General features: G+C 45.0%; 1 protein-coding gene across 5 annotated transcripts in view; it reads right to left on the bottom strand.

Annotated features, from left to right (window-relative positions):
- Window positions 1-17,033, bottom strand: part of PPP1R16B (protein phosphatase 1 regulatory subunit 16B) — a 103,128-nt gene that overhangs the window by 22,449 nt on the left and 63,646 nt on the right. The window contains exon 1 of one of the 5 annotated variants that reach the window (XM_082226096.1): window positions 7,501-7,745. The exons of 3 other annotated variants lie outside the window; for them this stretch is intronic. The gene's annotated coding sequence lies outside the window, so the exon portion shown is untranslated. Of the gene's footprint in view, window positions 1-6,728; window positions 6,923-7,500; window positions 7,746-17,033 lie in introns of those variants that run through there. One more of the 5 variants, XM_082226095.1, reaches the window with a different exon arrangement.

Below are 17,033 nucleotides of genomic sequence, written 5' to 3'. Positions count from 1 at the left end.
CACCGTGCATACAAATCATTCTGATCATCCCTGGGATGCAGTTGCTCACATCAACTGTTTTGTAGCGCAGATGGGATAGGCTCCCAACATTGCTAGGATGTTGTTTGTGCGGATTAGATGCAGTGAATAATCACATGACAGTTTCCCTTATTTCACCAACCCACCGATGCTATGGTTGCTTTCTGCAATAGCTTAGTCAGCTGTAAGTAAAGATTAAGGTTTAATGGGGAATTTGTTCCTATTACACCTCCCCACCCACAAAAAAGGGAAAACAATTTGCTGTAGATGAAAACATGCATGACCATCCCTCTACAAACCAAGCAAGAAGCTGACTTATATATTTCTGAAATGCAGGTTGTTAACCATATGGCTCTGTGTGAGCCATCTGATATTTTATCATCGTTCAGAACATTAACTCTCAGTTACAAATGCAGTCATGCTCAGGAGGCCCTGCAAATTTCAGAGTCTTTTCAGGCTAATGGCCAGTTTCCAGCTGATGGAGAAGATGCCATGAATGGGCCAGGCGTAGGTGGAATTGTATTCCTGCAGACTTGGCAGTGGCAGCAGGTTGGTTTTCCTGCCACACCTCATTACAATCCCCCCAAGATTCTGCAACAATGTTCTGGCAACAGATCCTCTGTGACTACAGCAAATGAACTTCAAGAATGCAAAGAACTGCAAAATGTACTCCAATCTTATACTGCTTCTATAGTTACACTCTTCCCCTAGGATACCCTGGGAGCAGGAGTTCTGTGAGGTCACAGAAAATCCTTGCCATTACAATTTTCAGGATATTTGAAAAGTCAGAGCATTGAAGCTTAGTTCTCCATTCGCACACTGGAGAGACAAGCGGAACTTCACCTGCCAGCCCCATTACTGACATAAATAAATGGAAAGCAGGGAATGGTGTGTTTTCCAAACTCTCCGGACTCAGCTATACAGCTGCAAATAAAACGTTTTAATACAAGGTGATACTAGATAGCGATTGTGAACCTTATGGAAAATTCAATGTATTTTTTAAAACACTTTTTTTAAAAAACAATTTTCAGAATGGTTTTTATATGTGTATAGATTCCACTTCCATTTATTTATTCTCTCACCCACCCATGTAAGGTTGCGATCACAAGTGCTGGGAGTGAGCATAAGTTGCAGCAACTTCTGCTTCACTAGCCACATTCTTTTACTGTTAAATTTGACTGTTTAGTTTTGCACTTTTAACTGCTCAAAGGGTCATGCACCGTGATATATAGCTGCAGCTTGTTCTAGTACATCAGGCCTACTTCTCTTATCTGAGAGCATCCAATCATTCTTCAGGGCTGGCTCTGCTTCTGAACACAGCTTCTTTATCACAATCAATGATATACGGCCAGTCTTACCTGCTGAGCCAGGAATCCAGACACACTTCCAAAAGATTCCTCAAGGCTCAGAGAGTTCAAAGCCCAAAGAGACTACCTCATGCCTATAATGCACAGCCTTCAGCATGCCAGCTACACAACATGCTATCGCTGTGCAAGGATTTGGGCCTCCAAGGTACCATCTGTTCCTTACTGAGGCCATGTGCAAGAGGAAATTTCACACAGCTAAGATAAACTGCTAGACTGTTGCCTCATTCCAGAATCTCTCTCTCTCCCCCCCCCCCCCACATTTCTTTTTCATGAATATCTCTTGACAAAGCCTCTTTGCTTTCAGATTACTGCTTAGTCCTGAGGAGTTATCACTCCTAGAAAACACTCCGTTGACCTTTCAGTTACATTTCAGACCTCCATCTGTGTGCAAGCTTTCACTTTGCCACTGCGTCAGACTGCTAAGACACTGGTGTTCAACAGCCACACAAAAAAGTGTAGGGGATGGAGGAATGCAATTTCTGTGCAAAGTGGCCTGATCCATGCCTCCTGAACTAATGTGCAGATTGGAACAGAAATATCCTTCGGATTATAGTGGTACCTTGGCTCCCAAACGCTGAAACCCAGAAATAAGTGTTCCAGTTTGTGAACGTTTTTTGGAAGCCAAACGTATGAGGTGGCTGTCGGCTATTGTTTTCGGGGCGCCTGCACCAATCAGAAGTTGCGCCTTGGTTTTCAAACATTTCAGAAGTCAAACAGACTTTTGGAGTGGATTAAGTTTGGTGCTTTTGTTTTTGCTATTTATTTTGCTTTTTTGTTTTTGAGGCTTTTTCGGTTAATCTGTTTTTGTGATGGTATGGATGATAATTTTTATCATCTACAAAACTGTCTTATTTATTTTATAGTACAGTACATTGATTATTGTTTTCATTTTATGGATAAATAGTCTCGTTACATAGTAAAATTCACAGGTTACTCCATTTTGCATTACTTTCTATGGGAAAGCATGCCTTGGTTTTGGAACACTTTGGTTTTGGAGTGGACTTCCAGAATGGATTAAGTTTGAGAACCAAGGCAGCACTGTATTCAAGCTATCCTTCAGATTTTGCACTTTTCCAAATTTTGTAATATAGTACTTGGCTGTAAAAATGTACAAAAACGCATTAAACTTGGTGCATCATCATTGATCTTCAGCTGGTGAGTTACTAGGGAGTAGCCTGGGGTCTTTTGCAACAGCCCTGGTTTTCTTATCCATTTCCCTCTTTCAAAAACTTTGCATACCCATTGGCAGGACACACTGCAAAATACACTGCCATCTTAAACTGGCCAGATGCATCTATATTAGCATATGGAAATATTATGCAAATATGTGTCATCAGCATCCACCCCAAGTCCTTTAGGTGCCTAGCAATGGCCCTACTCTTATGATTAATCAGCTTAAGATATATTTAATTGGATGGCAACTCCATTTCAAAATAGTCATAGACCATGTAACTTGTAAAAGAGGCAAGCGTGCACACACACACCTTGTTTTTTAGTGCACCTATAAGGTCTGATAATAACCTAATGTTTTGGGAGCCAGCAGCTAATTTGCCTTGCTGAACTTTCAACAACCTTTTTGCTTTACAGCATTCTTTCTGTCCTCGGTCTCCTTTGAAAGATCTTTGGTACCCTGTTGTTAAGGCTGCCCACACAAGAAACTATTTTCTAGACCATCTCTTTCCCACCTCCCATGCTCAAAGTCACAGTCAAATTGCAACCGACTCCACTGTTATTAAGTAAAATATATGCCCACACCTCCTGCAGTAAGCTTTGTGTTTTCTGTCTGTTATAAGAAGGCCTCTTGTATAACTGTTCAAAAAAATATATCAAATCACACAAACAACGGAAACTGACTCACTGGTTCAGTGCAGAAGGAACAATGAGACTGATTGCAAAACAAGTAATATCAAGTCTACAAAAGAAACAGGCTCTGGACTTCTTCACACCTTGCACTGCATAACTCCACACTGCTCATGGCACCAATTAATTTGTGAACACAGCGAACCAAAAGTCACTTGTAATTCACATACATTTGGCAAGTACATGTCAGAGACTGTCACATTTAGAGACAGTGTAGTCTGGGGGCTGACTGAATAATCTTTAGACCAGGAAGCCCTCCAGTTCAAACATCACCAATGCTATATATTCCCTAGGGCTGAAGGGAGATTAGTAACAGCAATAGCTCATTCCACTTCCCCGAGCAGCTCATACAGTCCTTAGGTTTGAGGAGGCCACACTCACTTTCAAGTATTTGTGCCCTCTGGATGTTGTTGGACTACAGTGTCCATCCTTTCTCACCATGTGCCATTATGGCTTTGGCTCATGGGAGTTGGAGTCCCATACTAGTCACTAGAGGACAACAGCAAGGGAGGGCTATTGCCTTCATGTCTTGCTTGCAGGGCTTTCAATGAGTATCTTATTGGCACTGTGGGGAACAGGATGCTGGATTCGATGAGCCTGCGCTCTGATCCAACAGGGTTCTTCTTGTGTAACTATCAGAAGCAGAATACATTATGCAAAATAGAGAACCGTGGGTGAAAGTGTGCTCATTCTGCAGAATGTGTACAAGTCACAGAATCCAACTTTTCCTGCTGTTGAATCTGTGTTAACTTAATACTGAATTTTAAGGCAGGAAAGTTGCTGCAGGTGCCATAAGTTTGGTTATCATATTCCTTCCACCTGTCACAGACACTAAGGTTATCAAGTTCCATATCAGAATATGCGATAAAATACGCTACCTGGTGCCTGAGCCAGGAAAGAAATTAATTGAACTGATCACCAAGCTTCACTTTATCCAGGGAGACTGCTGATAGATGCAAACACAAGGGTTGCAATTTCACTGAGGAAGTGACATTGGGACTTTTTTTAACCCTTCTTTTATATGCTGTTTTCACAAATTAATCCTCCCCCAGGTACTATTTGTTCTGGAGGGGAAAATTAAGGCATGATACAGGTGTCTGTATGTTCCCACCCCTCACCCCACAGAACAAATAGCTTCCATAAGGGAGTTTTAGATCAGGGGGAAAGTGGCGGAGGAAAGAATCCAAGCCACTTCCCCATTCAGAACAGCAATATCCCATAGTTATATTTAGTAAAAAATAATGTTAGATATAAGAGATCAGTCCCAGATCTGCCAGCCTAATGTGTAGCCAGAACCTTGGCCTTACTCAGGGCTGGTCAAGATGCTGCTCCTGCCCTGATGCCCATGCCCCCTACAGATCTGGGGTCCCACCTTGCCCCTCCCTGCCTCCACTGTGGTGCCCCTACTGCTGCCAGCCCTGTCACCACAACTGTCTCCTCAACCTGAGGCTGCACCCATGCTGCCACCACAATGCAGCAGCATGGGCACAGTTGCAGCAGTGAGGGCAATGGGAGGGGATTGGTTTGGCTTCCTGAGACAAATGGCTTCACCTTGCATGCACCGGCTGCCCCTGGTCTTACTTGTCTTAGCAGGTACAAAGACAAGAATCATTATATCACAATCTCCCCCGGTCTCGTAGCCTCCATGTGTTTTGGACTATAATCCACATCAACATCAGACAGCCTGGCCAATGGCCAGGGATGATGGGAATTTTAGTGCAAAGTCTCTAGGGGATACCATGCTGAAAGAACATGTTTCAATGGATCAGAGTTAATATAGCTGAAGCTGTTTCTATTCACTTTTCTTTCATAGATCTCTCTTTTTACATATATAATAAAAACACCCTTAGCTTTAATCTTTGCTCTGGCACCCAAAACAATGTCTCTGCTTGAGGGCAAGTTCTCTTTGAAACTATAATAAACTGTGTATTTGTGGAATTGCAAAGTGAAGAATTATTTCCAATATGATTCCCAGCAGTTGTTTTATTCTGGAGACTTGAGATGCAAAACTGCGTGAAAACATATATTCTGATGAGCCTGGAAAGCTCTTTATCTCAGCAGTACAGTCAAGCCCATTTAAACAAATGCTTCTTCTAAAAAAGGGCTCCTGCATCAGACAGAAACCTACAGTATTTGGGAAGAGAATGTAAACATTTAAATTAACTCTGAGGCAACAAGAGCCTGGTGAGCGAATCTCAGAAAACTGAAAGACAAATACACCAAAAATTGAACCTACCAAAACTGGGAAAGTTACTGGAATTTTTAAAAATCATTATGAAGTTGATAATGTATTCATATTCGAAACTTAGATACCATCTGCACATTTGCAGAAGATTTTGCTAAGGAAAGCTATTCCTAAGGTTTAATTTTATATCCCTTCACTCAACATTTTATGGCATGGTGATTTGTGGTGACTGGCTGACCATATCCGGTAACAAAAGATGAAAACAAAACTTATGGGGTGGGCAAAGAATCTACCGTATTTTGCGCCCCATAGGATGCACCTAGTTTTTTTTTTGGGGGGGGGAAATAAAGGGAAAAAAAATTCCCCCCCCAGGTGCGTCCTGGAAGAACCAGGTCGGGGAACAGCGGGAAGGCACGCTCTGCCTCCCCGCTGTCCCCCGAGCTTGTGGGGCTGGCGATGGGGAGAAGTGCGCTGATCCCGGGACTGCAGGTAGCTCTGCACAGCCACCGGGAGCGGGGCGGAGCTTCGCCCCCGGCTCCCGGATGGCGGCGCAGAGCTGTGCTGGTCCCAGGACTGCAGGCAGCTCTGCGCGGCCACCGGGAGCGGGGCGGAGCTTAGCGCCCCGCTCCGGATGGCGGCGCAGAGCTGCGCTGATCCCAGCACTGCAGGCAGCTCTGCGCGGCCACCGGGAGCGGGGCGGAGCTTCACCCCCCGGCTCCCGGTGGCCGCGCAGAGCTGCGCTGAGCCGGGGACTGCAGGCAGCTCTGCGCAACCCTTGGAGCCGGTCTCCCGAGGTTTGCGCAGAGCTTCCTGAAGCCTGGAGAGCGAGAGGGGTCGGTGCGCACTGACCCCTCTCGCTCTCCAGGCTTCAGCGAAAGCCTGCATTCGCCCCATAGGACGCAGGCACATTTCCCCTTCATTTTTGGAGGGGGAAAAGTGCGTCCTATGGGGCGAAAAATACAGTACCTTGCACCCAGATCCTACACATATGCACCAGCAACCAGCCACGGATTGGCACCTACTGCTTCACTGGATGTGATGTCATGGTTTATAATGTTGAACTGGTAGGTACAGCTGAACATAAAACCATAACAATTCCACGGTTAATGAATACACGGAGGATGGAAATGGAAACACAAGCTTCAAGTATGCAACAGCAAGTTGTGATTGAAAAGGGGCTGGACTAGATGACTCTTGGGGTCCCTTCCAACTCTACAAGTTTATGACTCTATGACTACCAACCTTGACCTCCACACATTCATTTTAAGGTCAAAACAGTCCGCCCCACCCCCATATACCTGTAGGTAAGTAGGGCTCTTAGTACATGATTGGAGACTTTGATTTTTCAGGGTTCCTGATCACAAGGAGAGAGCTTTATATGCATACACCTGTACATGCAGAGACTCTATTCCCATTTTCAAATGTAGCTGTGGATGTCAGTGGCAGAGGTAATCCATGCAAATTCACTGTGCCTTGACACATATCCATAATATGTGAATATGGCCTTAAAGGTAAAGGTAAATGTACTCCTGACCATTAGGTCCAGTTGCGGACGACTCTGGGGTTGCAGCGCTCATCTCACTCTATAGGTCGAGGGAGCCAGCGTTTGTCCGCAGACAGCTTCCGGGTCACGTGGCCAGGATGACTAAGCTGCTTCTGGAGAACCAGAGCAGCACACGGAAACACCGTTTACCTTCCCGCTGGAGCTGTACCTATTTATCTACTTGCACTTTGACGTGCTTTCAATCTGCTAGGTTGACAGGAGGTGGGACCGAGCAATGGGAGCTCAGCCCGTCGCAGGGATTCAAACCACCGACCTTCCGATCGGCAAGCCCTAGGCTTTGTGGTTTAGACCACAATGCCACCCATTGCCTTAGTTGTTGTCAAAGGAAAATTTGACTATGGCAGAGACAAAATGTACAGCCCGCCCTCATATTCATGGGCAGCAAAATGATGAAGGGGCATTTCAACTATTTTTGGGTAGTGGTGGGGACGTGGGCAGTGATTTTCAGAACATGTCTAGGTTATCCAGCCTATGTTCCTTCTACATGGCAGCCATTTCCACCCCACCTCAGGATTCCCCACTGAACCATGCTACATGAGAAGAGAACACTGGTCACAATCAGTGGCGGAGGAAGGGGTGCGGTAGGGGTGGTCCACCCCAGGTGTCACCACTGAGGGGGGTGACAAAAGGCCAGGCAGCACTCACCGGGGGCCCTGCAGTGAACCCAAGTCACACGTCTCTCCTGGGAGTGGCACAGTGGCTTAGACACCCACAGGCTCCTGTGCTGCCGCAACCGGTCCACCTGCCACCTCCCCCCCCCCAAACTGTAGGGCGGCTGAGTGGGAGGAGGCAGTCAGACTCCTCAGAGGCCCCTCAGAGCATCCTGCCCCGGCTGGCCCCGCCCCTGGGCGCAGGGCACAGGCACCCGATTGGCTTGCTCCGCTCCGCCGCTGGTCACAATGACACTATGGAAGGAACAAAATGCCGACTAGCAGCTTCCGGGAGGAGCAGAAAACAGCTAGGAGGAGCCCTGCTTTCGTTGCTGCAAGAATGCAAGAAGAGGTAGCAGCAGCAGACAAAAGGGCATTTTACCTCTGTTCCATTCTTCCAAGCTCATTTGAACTTTTGGCCTAGCTTTCGTCTTCACTGAGCACTTCATCAACTCTAAGATGCAAGTCATTAAACAAGACAATAACTTCATACAAAAACTTGGCTTTTCTCCAAGAAGTGCTTTTAGGATTACTTCTATGGAGAAACACACCTGGAAAACATCATGCCAGAAAAGAAATATAGGCAAGAAAGATCCGTGAAGCTTTCCTGCTCACTGGACATTCCTGCACTTCTCACTTAAATTTTCCATTCCAGGGTAAATCTTTTGCAGTGATTGCATCGCCCCCAGCCCCCAAAATATGATATTTGGGTTGCTCCAAATGATATTGCAAATAGTAAACTGCCCATCCATCATATGGATCCCTAATAAGCAATGCTCCCCCCCACCCCTGCAGAAGAGCAAGAGACCGAAAAATGTGTACTTCTGTCTTAAAGGTTTTCTGCTTCTACAATCATTATCACAACCACCACTTTATGTGCATGCCGCCTTGCCGCAAAAAATTATGCTCAAAGCAGCTTAGAAAAATACACCAAAAAATATCAACCATTTCAAGAATAATTTCATAACAGCAGCAATAAAATAGCAACATCCAGCAAATTTAACAGCAAATGAAAAATAAAAAAATTCAATGTAATACACAGTAATATTAAACCTCCGGGCAGTAGCAAAAACAAGGGAGTCTGAACAATTTCACCTTGGTCCTCGATGTCCTGGCCACTGCTGGTATGTTTGCCGCAAATTAACCTAGAATCAAGCTCATCAGGTCAGATGTCTAGGCCTCAGTTTCTCCAAAGGAGCACGGCTCCTTTGGGCATCACCTTCAGGCAGCAGCTCACCCTGTGATGTTACTCACAGTCCCTTTCCTTCAGCAGCTTCTTATAAGGCTTCCCGAGGCGGGGGAGGGGGTAGCTGGAAACATTTTCCCCATGATGTTACTCAGGCAAGCATGACTGGCATGAGGGTGCTGGAAGGTGAGGGTCCCGCCCAAACCTCAAATGGTGCATGTTAATATGTCAACAGGGTTAAAAGTTTTATGATTCAAGGAGTCTACAGTGATCCCTTCTGTCATCTCCATACTGACCCATAAAGGCCCACTTGCTGCCTCCTCCCAAGTACTATGTTTATCTGGCAGAGAGGGCAAGTCACAGTAAGCCAGGTTCATACAAGGGAGCAGGCATGCATGTAATGCTGTATTTATTTGACACAGTACACTGTAGACCCCAGAAGTTCACTGTCCAGACTGCAAGCACAGGTGTGGTTGTCATGTGGTTAAAATGTGACCTTGTTCTTTGCTGGCAAAGGCAAAAAGGTTGGTGTGCCAACATATTTCAAGATGCTACCAGCGGATTTCTGGCAGGAGCCTCAGCATATTTCCTTGACAAAATCATAGCGCCTACTTTGAGGGATCTGTAGTCCTTCTGTGTAACAACAGCACAGAACCAGTGAACTCTGCAAAATCAATGAAGCCGGATTTCAAAGTAAGTCATAATCCCTGGGGAATATTCCTCCAATACATGTAGCTCTCAAGCAGCGCACTGTATGTGTCATCTATACCAGGAAGGGTGTTGGGAGCGGGGATTTCAGAGATGCAAATATGTCTGGTCCTGCAGGCTGAGGTTATGAGATGAAAGGTGAGTATCGATGATAACCAAAGAGGACAACTCTTAGCTAAGCTCAGGGAAAGTGCTTTGAACTGATAAGTTGCAATGGTTAGAAGGCATGCAAATGTGTATTAATGCAACTGCTACAAAAGTCCACCTTGAACTGTGCTGCTACCAAGATGGAAACCTTTATATTCCCTGCCTGATCACTGATTGAGGTCAAACAGGCCCCCTCCTTACTGAACGTCTGGTGCCTACCGAATACTTAAAAAAATAAAATAAAAAATCAGCAGACATTTTAACTGAAATCTGATTTTATAGTTTTAATTGTTTTTTATTTTCACTGTACTATCTTCCTTGTACGCCACTTAGAGACTATTGCAATTAAGCATTATATTAATTGTCTAAATAATAATAATGATACTGATAATGACATTACATTCTTCATAAAGTGAAATGCGCTGTCAATAGGATGACTGAGGTAGAGCATGTGACTCCTAATCTCAAGGTCGTGGGTTCAAGCCCCAAATTGGACAAAATATTCCTGCGTTGCAACCAGATGGCCCTTGTGGTCCCATCCATTCTATGATTCTCCTTGACCACTGCAAGTGGGTTCTTTTGACATTCCTAATTATAAAATGTTTCATAGTGAGAAAAATTATGGAAGTATAGGCAGCTCAATACAATACCTAACTCCATAATCCCACAAGTTGGGGTTTGTCTACATTTAGTTCATGCATCAAAGGTTCAGTCTGAAAACATGAAGAACAGAATGGATTATTTCCTTTCTTCCTTTATTTAATGACATCGCTATGGCAGGCCTGAGGGAATTACGGTACTTGCTTTGCCAGCCAACTTAGCATGTTCCAGTCAAAATCAGGTATTTGTTGGTAGTTACCTGCATAGCAACAGTTACTTGCATTGATAGGAAAAAAGCACAAATATAGATTCTCAATGCTGACCTTTACAACTATAATTTCCTAACCACTACTCATGTTCTCTAGAATTTTATTTTTTAATAGTAAGAAAATCTAAGCACTTCTCTCTCTCTCTTCCCCTCTTCAAACAAAGGCTACATGAAGTACGTGCATATCAAAGTTCTGATGCATAGGAAATTTATCCTTCAATATCAGTTAGAGCAGAGGTGAGCGAACCTCTGGCCCTCCAGATGTTTGTTGAACTCCATCAGCCCCAGTCAGCATAGCCAAGGGTTTAACCAGGGTTGAGGAACCTGCAGTTCTCCAACTCACATCAGCCATGTAGGGGGAATGGTTAGAAAATTTTGTTCCCTTATCCCTGTGTTAAAACCAATTCAAATATATGCTAATGCATGAAGTTTGGTCTACTTTGATATATGTGGAACCTCAAACAGGATAAAGGGGTCTGCATGCTTAACTCTCATGTCAAAATAAAAGAAACAGTGTTTTCTGCTAGTCAAATCTCTAGCCATATGTGAAGATTATAACTGTCAGGCAAAAACCTGCACCTGCTCACCTTTTCCACAACAGGGCTGTTTCCACCCCTGCAATCATGGAAGGAAAATATTCTGCTCTCAGGTAAGCAAAGGCCTTGAACCTGCATTTTCCCCACAATCCAAATGTATAAGCATTCCAGCTGAGTAAATACAAAATCTAAATTAAAGAACCACACCAGATGCAGTTTACTAGGCCTGAAATTCAAAAGGGAGCGGGGAGCTCTAGTGATCATAATTAGCAAAGCAAACGAAGAATTCCCCGTCTAGCTGTCTGCAACATGATCTCCTGTGCAGCCTGACACCATGTTAACAGTCAGGCTGTGCTTAAGGCAGCTGCTGCACAGCTCCCGTGAGAGCAGGGAGAAACACCCTTTGGAATCAACAGAAAAGACAGGAACCCTCAGCCAGTGCTTTTTCACACCTCAGGCTTAAATCGGGGTTGGAAAGCCTTCCACTTTAAAATGGCTCCCTTTCTACCCCACATCAATGTTCCTATGTGGTGCATTCACACAAGAAAAGGACTATCAGAGGCACTCTCGTGCTGTAGCTTGTGTGAGAGTTACCTCAGCCTGTCTTAAACAATAACTGCAGATGGACTTTACGGAAGGGAGGTAAGGTAACAGGTAAACGACCCCTGGACGATTAAGTCCAGTCAAAGGAAACTGTGGGGTGCGGCATTCATCTCGCTTTCAGGCCGAGGGAGCCGGCGTTTGTCCACAGATAGCTTTCCGGGTCATGTGGCCAGCATGACTAAGTCGCTTCTGGCGCAACGGAACACCGTGACATAAACCAGAGTGCACGGAAATGATGTTCACCTTCCCACCACAGCAGTACCTATTTATCTACTTGCACTCGCATGCTTTCGAACTACTAGGTTGGCAGGAGCTGGGACAGAGCAATGGGAGCTCACCCTGTTGTGCGGATTTGAGCTGCCGACCTTCTGATCTTAGAATATGAAAGGGGAAAAGTCAACTGATGTTTTTCATCTGTTCAGGGGTGGATCCAGATACAGAATGAAAATGCTGTAAATAAGTCAGAAATTAAATTGTTACAACAAAGGGGGGAGGGGAAACCTATGTAAAAATCCATATAAATTCCTTTATTGCTCTCTGGCACCATCTGGTGTTGCATGTTTATAACACATTCAAAACATATTATTGTGATGAACGTTGCTGAGTCCCAATGAGAAACAGAAACTGGAGGGCAATCAGATGACATGGGCTTCTCCTAATGATTAGTTGAAACCCCTTTCTTCCAATTTAAACCCATTGGTTCAGGCCCTGCCCTCCAGATCAACAGAAAACAAGTTTGTGCTATGATCTGCATGACATCCCTCCCCATGCCTGGAGTAAAGGTAAAGGTAAAAAGGGACCCCTGACCATTAGGTCCAGTCGTGACCAACTCTGGGGTTACGGCGCTCATCTCGCTTTATTGGCCGAGGGAGCCAGCGTTTGTCTGCAGACAGCTTCCGGGTCATGTGGCCAGCATGACTAAGCTGCTTCTGGCAAACCACAGCAGCGCACGGAAACGGCGTCTACCTTCCCGCTGGTGCGGTACCTATTTATCTACTTGCACTTTGACGTGCTTTTGAACTGCTAGGTTGGCAGGAGCAGGGACCGAGCAACGGGAGCTCACCCCGTCACGGGGATTCGAACCGCCGACCTTCGGATCGGCAAGTCCTAGGCTCTGTGGTTTAACCCACAGTGCCACCCGTGTCCTCCATGCCTGGAGAGGACTGCCATTTTGCCTCATAATCGTATCTTCTCCCTCAGGGCTAACCGTACCTAACTAATTTAACTTTACCTCACAGGTCTCTAGGCCTGTCACCACACCTTTGTCACTTGACTAGACAGATCCCAGTTAGATGGCACCAACTTGGATGGCTTCCAAAGAGGATTAGGCAAATTCGTGGAGGGAAATAGCCATTGTGGCTAGTAGCCCTCTGCGGCCATGTTCTACCTCTTGTGTTGCTGGGCATCACAAGCAGGGCAAGGACTATCGTGCTCACGTCCTCTTTGTGGTCATCCCACAGGGATCTGTTTGACCATTGTGAGATTAGGGTGCTGGACTCTATGGGTTTGGGGCTTGATCCAGCAGGAGCTTTTGTTGCTGGACCCAATATTTCAGCTGAGCTGCACAGTGAAAGCTAGGGCAACAACACCCCAAGAGCAAGTACGGTATAGCGTAATGGATAAGAGGCCGAGCTGTGAACCAGGAAGTCTCTTCCCAGTCACGACCTAGCTAGGTGGCCTTAGGTGATTCTCTGTCAGCTTCAGCTTACAGCCCCCTGCAACGTGAGCATAATAACAGTGGGGCTGCTGGAAGGACTACAACCAAATGATGTAGTGAAGGGCTTTGAACTCCCCAAAGCGCTAAGTGCTGCCATCATTATTAAAGTACTGGCATCTACTCTGCTGACAACACAGAGCTCCCATTTCCTCCTGGAGACTTGCCAAAGTATGAGCAAGTTCCCACACTTTGACACTAAAATGCCTTGAAGCTGTGAATGTTGCTAATGCAGGACAGAAACAGAAAGGAATCTCATGTACATTATGTGCAATTTAGGCCTCGAGCGGAATTCACAATACGAGAAATGTCAAAAAAGAACCACTTACTAAATCACCTCTGAACTGTGAACTCACAATTCTGGAGGAGCTTTTGCAGCTGGAGTAATATAAGTAATTATTTAGCACGGGGTATAATTTAGCTGTGCATATACTGGTCCCTAGGAGATATGGTTAGGGTGTCAGACTAGGTCCAGAGAGACACATATTAAAATCCCTACTCAGCCATGAATCACTGGGTCTCATTGGCTCACAGTTACTCTCAGCCTAGGCTACCTCACAAGGTAATTGTGAGGATAAAATGAAGAAGGAGAATCATGAGCACCAAATTGGCCACCTTGTAGGAAAGGTGGGGTATAAACACAATTAATAACTGGTATATACACTATTCTGTTCATTTTACAGCATTTGAACATATTTTAGAGCAAGAGACTCTTAATCTCGGGGTTGTGGGACTAGAAGATTCTTGTGGTCCCTTCCAACTCTACAATTCTATGATTCATGGTCTATCTCATCCTTCCTTCAAAGTGCTCAAGACCAGTTTAAATGAGGCTCCCACTGCCCTCCTAGTAAGGTTCATGATTGAGGCCTATGCCCTGCTTCAGTTTAACAATGCCTGCAAATCAAATGCTCCCAGGTCATATATGTTACCTGGGCCAAACTCTTGGAAGAGGGCAGGTAAGAAGCATTAGGAAAAGGTTCCAGTGACTTAAGAGATGCACAAATCCAAAAAAGGCAAGGCAAAGGGGAAATGCCCACTCTGTCTACCACAGAGCACCATGTGTTGCAGCAAGAGCAACCTAGTTCCATGCTCAGGTGTTAACTCCAACTGTGTTCAGTGCGGCTTGCTCCCAAGTAAGGATGAAGGCAATTGCAACCAGAACACACTTCTGCTACTCAAAACAATTTGTTTTGCTCCAAACGCTCAGTTATTAGAAAGCAAGGGACCCATTGCATTTAATTTAGCAACTGAACTATGTTCATTAACCTCTCATTAGCTTGCCAAGATTAATAACATATGGTGGATTTAATCCCATGCATTTTGCTGCTGCTAATAAGTCCACCCCAGTTCTTCGTGACAGGAGGGAATAAGCTGGCATTTCAAAAGTGGCCCCAGAGAAGGGACAAAGATGGGACGCCCGAAGGCTGGCTGTAGGGTATTACTTAATCCCACAGCGCAGTGTTTTGTCTTCATAATTTACAGCATAAACCAAACTGCTCCAGAAGCCAAAGTTGATCTCAGTAAGTTCATTAAAGTTAATTAATGCTTAAGTGGCTGCCTATACTGCTCCACGGAAGAGAGAGATAATTATATGCTACAGACGTAGATCACACCAACTTTCCGGGGGAGCCATGAGTCACTTCTAATTAGGAGGCAAGGGCTTAGATTTATGTGGCAAAGTTGCGAGCTTTTTTATTTTATTTTTTTTAAAAGACCAAATTATTGCAATTTAGAGACAGCCTACATTTCTAGTTCTGCAGACTTTTGAACCACAACTTTGCCAGCGAGACCAACTGCGTAACAGAAGCTTGGATCTAGCCAAACTGAGGAGACAGTTTATTTTTAACAATGGCATATGAACAGCTCCTCGACTCCACACAATCATGTCCAAGGGATGTCAAGAGGTTTTAGCAACGGAAAGTGGCAACACATCACTCCTTTACTGTGAAATATTGGATAAAATGCCAAAATCTATTCAATGCTATTTTAAGCACTAACTGATAAGCACAGTGAAAAGAGTAGGATGACTTCCTACACCTGGAAAAAGAAGAAAAAATGTATCACCAAAATACAGGACAAAAGGGGGCACATATCTGCATACAAAAATTGCTATGCATATATGCAATCTGCAAAATAATTACTATAATTCCAATAAAAATGCAATAAATCCCACCATACTGGGGAAGACTGTGAACAGGTGGGCACACACAGTCTGCTGTCCAGGTGTGAAATGTTGATGGGCAACTTCAAGGCCCCTGTGTTTCTTCTTCTTTAACCTGGACAGCCCTGTAAATAGAGTGCTAAGTCTTCATAATACAGTAGTTGAGTAACAAATGTAACTTTCTATATGGAAAAAAGAATAAAATATTATTATAAAGTAGGGCACATGGTCACCCTAGCATCTATGAATCATTAGTGGAAGAGGATGACTGAGAGTTTCATAACGTTCTGTTCCTGGGTTCAATAAAGGAATCAAAGCTTACAAGCTGTGGGAGAGAAGCCATTGCTTCTTTGACCAGGATACTTTGCTGCACCCTATGAGGCCAGATTCAAAGTGGTGGTTTTGACCTTCAAGGTCTTAAAAGTGCTCCAAGATCTGCAGGATACCCCTGTCCAAACAAGGATGGGAAACTGGTGGGACTGCAAGTACTGTATTGTTGGACTGAACAGTGCTATTTTTCTAAATAAAGAGATGCAGGAACTCATCATGAACCCCTCCCTTGTTCTCTTAGGAGGGCAATGGTGCCCACCTGAGAGGTGCCAGAACTGAGCTCTGGCGAGTTTTGGCTGGAAAAAAAAGCCCTGGGACTACACCTCCCATCGTCACTGACCACTAACCATGATGACTTGAACTGATGGGAACTAGAATCCAACAACATCTGGATGATCTTGACTTAGATCAGGCATGGCCAAACTTGGCCCTCCAGCTGTTTTGGGACTACAATTCCCATCATCCCTGACCACTAGTCCTGTTAGCTAGGGATGATGGGAGTTGTTGTCCCAAAACAGCTAGAGGGCCATGTTTGGCCATGCCTGACTTAGATCAACATCTGAATCAAACACAGAAGCCTCTCTGGTATGCTCTAAACTGATGACTGATTCCACAGAGCAAGGCTGATCAAGAGTTGCAGGACCAGGGATAGCTCCAAGTGAGCAACTTTCTCCAACTAAAGTTGCCAATAGACTGAGCCTTTTAAAGTCTCTGCCCTTAGATTACATCTCCCAAACTCCACCCCATTCTGGATCATCTCAGATGCTTAAAGGGCTAGCACTCTGGCCTGAAGATGGGCACCCTTTCCATGGCCTCCTGACCAGTGAGGTACTGTGAGAGGCATTAGGTTCTTTGGAGGAAGGCACTCCCTTAAAGTCCAGCCTCTGGCCCTACAGGCCCTGGGCAGGATGGGAGGTTGTTCTGGGTCCATCAATCTCAGGTGCAATGGTTTTCCAGTCTCCAGTAGCAGGTTAAGACCTTTGCCTGGCTCCCCGTCTGGAGACTGCAGCCTCCAGATTTGAGTCTTAATTGCTTTGGAAGCAATAGTACCTCTTCCACCTCTGCTGGTTTGAATTACTTTTGGGACCCTGAGTAGAACCTGAAAGAGAGAAAATTCACACACACAAACATACACA

This window comes from Podarcis vaucheri (genome assembly GCF_965113315.1).
Source record: "Podarcis vaucheri genome assembly, chromosome: 6".
NCBI classification, from domain to species: domain Eukaryota; kingdom Metazoa; phylum Chordata; class Lepidosauria; order Squamata; family Lacertidae; genus Podarcis; species Podarcis vaucheri.
The sequence above is the reverse complement of the archived record's forward strand: the minus strand, read 5'-3'. Positions and strand labels throughout refer to the sequence as shown.